Here is an 8,015-nt window from a genome sequence, read left to right on the forward strand (position 1 = left end):
AAAAAAAAAAAAAAAAAGTCCCTGAGAAGTCATTCGAACTATGCTTTGCTTTGTAAGCAAGAAACTGACATAACCAGATTTAGGCAAAAGCAAAAGGTATAAATGAATAATTCAAATCCTTATCTTCTTAGCATCACCCAGAACAGATAATGTTATCTTGAATAATATATAGAACTTTTTTATTTAAAAGGAAAACAGTCATAGGGCCTGCAGATAATCTGCAGATGATTTTATAGACCTCCAGACCACTGGGGGGAGCGCAAGAGCAGCCAGAAATGCCCTAAAGTGCAAGGTGACAGATCTATGAACACCTTAGCTAAGCCTCACATGTTGGACAGACCTTAGGCAAAGTGGTCAGTCAGCAAGAGCAGGAATGTGGCAGGGTAGAATACAGCAAGTGAGTCTGGTAACGAAAAGCATTATTTACCATAGCTAAGACATGGAACCAACCCAGATGCCCCTCAGTAGATGAATGGATCAAGAAAATGTGGTATATATACACAATGGAATTCTATGCCTCCATCAGAAAGAATGACATTTCCCCATTTGTTAGGAAATGGAAAGGTTTGGAAAAAATTATATTAAGTGAAGTAAGCCAGGCCCAAAGAAGCATAGGTCCCATGGTTTCCCTTATTTGCAATATCTAGTATAGGTATGAGTCAAGCGGAAAAGGTCAGATAATGTGATGTTAGGAAAATGAACCCTTAAATATGTATTTTAATGTTTTCGTTTCTTTCATGCATGTGTTTCTAACGCATTTATAAGATTATTTCTTTGTTGCTTTGTATGTCCCTCCCCCACAGTGTAACCCCCGCTTTCACTATATCTGATGTCAGTATAACATGTGGAGGAGATGGGGACAAACAAGTCGTTTAAGGATTCAGGTGGACCTGTTGCAACAATGAGAAGTACAAAATGTCATGTCAAAACCAGCTTTACAATGTCGGTGTGGGGGGGGAGGGGGGTATAATTTGGGTGGGGGGAGGGGGGTAAAATTGGGTGGGGGGAGGGGGGAGGAGGGGAAGGGAAGTGAAGGGTAAACAAAGGAGGAGGCTGCAATGCTTGGTAAGAAATGTATGCATTATCCTGCCCATGTAATTGTAGCCCCTCTGTACAGTATGTTCTCAAATAAAATAAAATACAATTAAAAAAAAAAAAGATATAGTGGAGTGGGGCTCAAGGTGTGACTCATAGAGTACCTGATACAGTATTTTAGACTTTGCCAGAAAACCACACAGACATCCAGGTACAAAGAACGAAGAAAAGGTTTATTGCCAGGAAAGGGGTCAGAGCAAGACCCCCTCTCACAAGGGAGAAGTGAGAAGAAGTGCAGCTATTGTCTGAGGTGACCTATATAACCTAAGAGGTCTAGGAGGGGCTAGAAGGGGCTAGGAGGTAGACCCTGGTGTGGATGTGAGGGCCAGGGGCCTCATCATGGCGGACTAAGATTTATGACTGCTGCCCAAATAGTAGATAAGGGCCCTGCAGCTGGCCAAACCTGAAGGTCACTCAAAGGAGCTCTTGCTGCCTTATATGGTGTATGCTGCCCCAGAGAAGTGCCATCCCAAGGTAGAGGGGGTTGGAGGCTGATTATTTACTGCCTTTACTACATGGGCCTAGTGCTGCCTTAGAATGGAGAATGCTATGCTGTGGAAAGGGGAAGGAGCGTACTAAGCTATAGGAAGAGAGCTCATTGGGCTAACTACCCAGCCATGAGCATACAAACTGAGAAAGCTCAAGGCCCTGAGTTCTGAGTCTTGATGCTGGGGAAAAAAAGAAAAGATGGAGAGGAACCTTAGGTTTTAGGTAAAGCCCCAACTGCCACACCACTTTTGCTCTGCGGCGTACACATATGGGCAGACTTGAATGTTGCTTGTATTTCAGATGAATTTATGTAGAAATACATAAAATTACAAAACAATGTAGTCTTCATTGTTAGGGCTCTAATCTCCTTTGGACTAGAATAATTTCTCAGCCTTTCCTTGACTTTCTTGACCTTAAACTTTTTTCTGAAGAAGATGGCCAATTAGGATTAACTTGTTTGTCTTAAGGAGACTTCACAATTAGATTCTAGTTTTGCATTGGGGGTGGTGGTGCAGAAATATGTGATGGGTTCTATCAGGAGTAACACAATTTCCATTCGTCTCTTTGCCATTGGTGGTGTTTTCTTCCCTTAAGATGAGGAATTGAACTCAAGGGTCTCAAGCTCCGAGGCAAATTCTCTACCAGGTGAGCCATACTCCCAGTCCTTGTGGGTTTTTTTTGAAGGTTTTTGCTTTCCAGGTAGGGTCTTTAAGCTAACTTTGCCAGGGCTGACCTCAAACCACAATCCTCCTGTGTTGTCTGGGATTATTACAGGTTGTATGCTATCATCCATAATGTTCACATTGATCATGTGATTGGGTTTTCCACTACAATAGACTCATTTTTGACTTGTAATGTCTGGGAAAAATTGAACATCAAAATAAATACTGACTGGTATAAATTATAACTTACTGGATAGACCATATAGCTTTGGCAATGGGCGGGGGTCTGTTGCTTAGATTGGTGTTAAATTCCTGATCCTCCTGCTAGGCTCACCACTTCACACCAATGCTTCAGGCTCAACTTCCAGGTTTTGATGAAGAAAAGGATGCCACTTCCCATGGAACTTATATTTGTTTACATCATCAGACTCCTTTGTCCATTGTAATCCATTCCTTTTTCTTCTAGTGCTCAGACTGTACCTGATTTGGCCAGTGAGTGTGTGTCTTTTTTTTTTTTTTCTGAGATCCAGATTCAAACTCAGTGACAATTTCGCTCATTGGCTAGTGCTCTGACATCTGAGACATGCCTCCCACCCTGTGTGTCTTTTTGACCATACCATTGTTCCCTGAGTCCTTTCTTACTCTTAGGTACAGATGTTCTGGAGCCAGCTTTTCCTGTCTCAGTCCTGACGTATGCCGTATTTCTCCAAGGAGCCTCAATTTATTATTCTTAAAGTATTGGTGGTTGAACACAAAAACTCAAGCATGTTCATTCAATCACTGAGCTATACCCCAGCTCCTCCATTTGTTTCATTGGAAAAAGTTATTTAGAAACCAAGATCTTGGCCTGAGGTGTGCTCAATGACACTGGGCTACTCTTGCTCCCTGGACCTCCCAGAGCAAAGAATTTTGTGCATGTACCTCCCCCCATCTCTCCATACAATTACATCCAATTGTTCTTAGACTCATATGTTGAAAAGCATGAGTTCACACTGACACCTGATTCCAAACCAATATTACAGGGTTCATTCTGGTTTTCTTTCTTCATTATTTGCACCTCCCTTCCTTCTCAGGCACTCAGAAGCCCTGCTATTCTTTATTCATAAATTTTCTGGACCATGTATACAAAACTCTCCTATACTCACAGTCATCTCCATACCTGCATAGATACCCTCCCCGCCATATGGCTGGGCCATCCATATCTGGCTGCTCTCATCTAAGAGGGTGCCCTCCTCACCCACCTATGCTGAGATCTTCAGTTGGGCCACCCCCCTCCCCATAGCTTTCCTCTGCTATGGCTCCTCATTACCCACCCAAGCACAGACACCTCTTCCCACCTAAAGACTACATTGTTGATAGAGAGGTACTCTGCAAGGATTTCTGCTTTTCAAGTGAAGAATCATCACTTGGGCTGTAGCTCCTGAGACGATCATCCCTCTTGGGGAGGGCCTGCCTTGTTCACTTCCCCATCACCAGCATCTCAAGTACCACCAACTCAACCTATTGCTCCTTAGAAAGTGCTATGGTTGTCTAGGAGAAACACCAAAGAGGCCACATACCTCAACCACTTATCTGGACACCCACACATGCAGATGGCAGAGAGCTGACTTGCCCAAGCAAGCAGGCAGTTGCCCAGGTGATGGAATTTATGTGAGCTAAGAGCTTGTCTGCTCTAAAATAACTCTCTTACGCAGGCTAAACTAGCAATTTCTTTATTTGGCTTTAAGACCCAGTGCTTAGCAGTAACCAGCAGGGGAGGAGAGGAAAGAGCTGCAGGTTGGAGAAAAGGTAGTAGCAGTGACCTTGAGATTTTCATTCCTAATTCTACTCCTGACTTCCTTTGTGACCTTGATAGTAAGTTCGCTCCCTAGTCCTACCTCGTCATCTCTAAGCTGGCAAACATAGAAGGTCCTTTCAAGAACTAAGGTCTGTCCATCACTCAACTAGTTCAGATCTGAATATTGCCACACATGGTAGAGCTAAGAACTTGTCTCAACCAGGGCACCCAGTTTTCCCTGGAGGCAGGTGAGATTCCCACCAGCTCAGAGGATACTACTGAGACCCAGGGAGGCCATGACCGCATACAACTGTTAAGATTTGGAACTAAAACACAAATCCAAGTTTGCTCATCTTCAAGTCCCCAGTTGAGATGGTCCAGGTGTCAAGGTTGTGGCTATATGTTAGTTTTCCTTTCTGTCAGAGCAGTTGCAAGCTCAGGTGAGTTTCTGAAATAACTTTTGGTTCCAAGTGCAGGGAGATAGGTGGAAGCATGGCTCAGCAGTAAAGCACCAGCCTAACAAATGAAGCCTTGACTTCAAATGTTAGTACCACCAAAAGAACCTACCAAGTGCTGGAGGAACCCCCTGGCAGATCAGCTAGATTGATGCTGGTTTGGCGAGGTTTCCCATGAGGCCCCAATGCTAGCTTTAGTGTTTGCTTCTCTTTCTTCTGTACCTAGAAGGGTGCTACCCATCCAGCATGATGGGAGAAAACTGCCCTTTTCAGACAAATACTACAGAGATGTCCAGTCATATCCAATTTACTGACTTAAGAGATGGTCTAAAGCAATGGCAGTTAAGAGGGAGATGATGATGGAAGAGGAAGTGTGGCTCAAGTGGTAGCGCCCAAGCCCTGAGTGAAAAAAGCCAAGGAAGAGCATGAGGCCCTGAATTCAAGCCCCGGAACTTGAGACTCTGTGTGTGTGTGTGTGTGTGTGTGTGTGTGTGTGTGTGTGTGTGTGTATGTGTGTGTGTGTGTGTGTGTGTGTGTGTGTATGTGTGTGTGTGTGTGTGTGTGTGTGTGTGTGTGTGTGTTACACAAAATTATTTAAAAATATAAAAAGCTTAAAAATAAAAAGGAAAAGGTCATGGGGCAGGAGAGAATGGTCACAAGTTACTTTCATTAGAGTCCAAATTCTGAGAAGAGAAACAGACCTTTTTGGAGCTGCAGAAACCTGCACACAAAATGTTTTCAAAGGTGTTCTATGAAATCTAAAGATGTCCACAGCCAGCCCAAACTAGATGGAAACCCTTACACTTGGGGCTGCTGAAGAGTAACACCAAGTTACCCATGGAACAACAAAAAATAAGTACTTTAACCCTTTAACCTTGAGTGTTGCGAACAGGTTCCTCCCAGAGAACACCTAGCTGTGACTTTTACAAATGGGTAGAGGGCTGTCAAAGGCAAGGCTGTCACTTGGAGGAGCCTATGCTATGAGATTTTGTTCCTGTATCCTCTCAGGGCCTGTTGAGAGAGAAGACACTCTCAAAGCAGAACCACCTCCTCAACTAGAACCTTTGAAATAGCTTTGCAACATGCCTGTTTCTGTACCCAAAATACAATATTGTTTAGGGCCCTAGATAGACTCAAGTTTAATTCCAGGCTAGCATTGGTTAGAAGAATCTCAGTAAGTCCAAAATGGATTCACCATAAAATGGTGCCAACTATTTCAAATATCAAGGACAGATGTTACATGACACAGGCGTAACATGACACAGGCTGCTGACAGATGCACCAAAGCCTCCCACCCTTTAAAATAAATTACTGCCTTAGAAAGGAAGAGGTTTAAATTGTTGAATTCTTCCCAAAACAAAAACTTAGCATGCGTCACAATGTGTTTGCTTTTTCTAGAACTTGAGACCTTTATAGATACCGATAGAGTGGGTGACAAGGGGAGGCTGGCAGAATGTTGGAAGAGCCTGATGACTTCTTTAGGCTCCTGCATTATATAGGTTCCATGAACTGTTACAGAAAACCCTGCGCAGGACATTTTACTGTCTGTGTCACTTACCTTGATAAAACCTACCAAGATGGAACACAGAGTTAAATACTGACAGTACTGGAAAAAACTATAACTGTACTCACATAGGCATTTCTTACCCAAGGTGAGAAACATTCGGTCAAGCTCCTGTGTGACCTGTCTGCCTAAGCATGTGTGCCTAATACACAGCCCCAAGGCTCCACTGCTCTGTAGTTCCCAATTCCTGGTCTTGCAAACCTTTGCTATCTCAGCAAAGCTTGCCTCTTTCTCCTTCAAGGCCTGAGATTCACCCATCGGAGCATGGGGAAACATCTGGGCCTGGTGTGCAGTGAGTCAGGGTGGTAACACTTGGTCATCCTTAGCGGGTACATGTGGGAGGGAGGCCGTGTGGGTGGGGGGAGGGGTAGCTTCTTCCTTCTGATCTCAGCACCACTGTTGAAGGCTTGTTACTTCAGTCTGAATACACCACTTGTGCCTCCCTGGCAGCCAGAGCTTCGAGACAGACTGCACTTTGTATCCTGCTGGCTAGCTGCAGCCGTTGGAGTGTAAGGAATGCAATACCTATATGTTCTGCTTCCAGAACCCAGTGCTCTGTGGTGGCATCCTGTAGAAAATGTACCAAGAACCACCATGGTGATCATTCATAAGACAGCCATCCCCCTCAACTCTATTTTCCTTAGAGGTGAAATATTTAAACTACAACCTGAAATTACACATACTCGCACACACATCAGGATAGGGAGGGCTTGGGCTTGCTTAGGAATTGTTTTCAGGAGCAATCATACCATATGCCTAGCACATGCATACCTCTTCTAATGTTTGTGACAGAAATTTCATTCCCACCTTACAAGGATGGGGGAAGCAGGCCTAAGATGGGTAAAGTTGCCCAGCTTTGTCTCGTTTTGTTTCTTGCTCAATTTCTCATCTGTATGAATTGCACTTGCTTATTGGAAAGTAGTGAAAAAATGCACCAGGATTGGAATCCATTAGAACTCATGTCCTCCCAACATTAAGCCGCCTCCTTCCAAACCAGGACTCTAGCAGTGAGTGAGTGGGCACAGGGCCCCTAAAGCAGATGAACAGGCAGACCCAGGCCTCCAGCCTGCACACACTAAGGGATAGTTGTAGTGGTCAAGGTCTGTGTCAAGGCTCTGTATGCCATGTAAGAGGAAGTTCTATGTAGAAGCAGCAAGCATCTCAGCTTACTGTTCCCAAAGTAAAGTGACTATAATCCTTCCTCTTCATATAGGCCCACTGGACACTTTACACTCCCTGCCTTTTTGTTGTCTGTGTAGCAGGTGTGGAACCTCCACTCATGTCAGCCAGGGGAAGAGGTAGAACATGTGGCTGTGGGACCACAGATGAGAAAGCTTTCAGTAGCTGCATTTCACCATCACCTGAGCACAGGCCATAGCAGAACACGATGACAGGCAATGGCCACACCTTGGACCAGGCTGCCACCTGCCCCTGTTCTCATCTAGAAACTAATAAAGAGAGCAGTACTTGTGTAGAGTTGTGGGGGAAAAAAGTGTATGAGATGTTTGGAATGATCAGTATGCAACAAGTACTTACTATTACAATGTTACTATTGGGTTACTGATAATATCATCAAATCAAATAGTTCTCTAAGGCAGATTGCTAGAGATCACAGGAATACCAACTCAATCAAGGAATTAATCCAACCCCAATATCGAGAACAACCCAATGTGATTGGAATGCCTACTATCTCACAGAATGTAGCATTCTCCTCTACCCCTAAAAAATTGTCTTAACCAGAATCAAATTATGGAGACACTACCAAAATTCTAGAACATGGAGCTTTCTATACAATAACTCGCCTGAATTGGATACATTTAGGGGTGTTTTATTTGTTTTGGTGGTGGTGCTAGAGATTGAACTCAAGGTCCTGTCCTTGTCTAAAACTTATTTTAAATTATTTAAGGGAAAGTCTGTCTGTCTGTATGAGTATCTATTGAGACAGAGGAGGAAAAAGGGAAGAGATGCATAAA

Source organism: Dipodomys merriami, unplaced genomic scaffold (genome assembly GCF_024711535.1).
Source record: "Dipodomys merriami isolate MVZ:Mamm:240054 unplaced genomic scaffold, mDipMer1.0.p SCAF_41, whole genome shotgun sequence".
NCBI lineage: Eukaryota > Metazoa > Chordata > Mammalia > Rodentia > Heteromyidae > Dipodomys > Dipodomys merriami.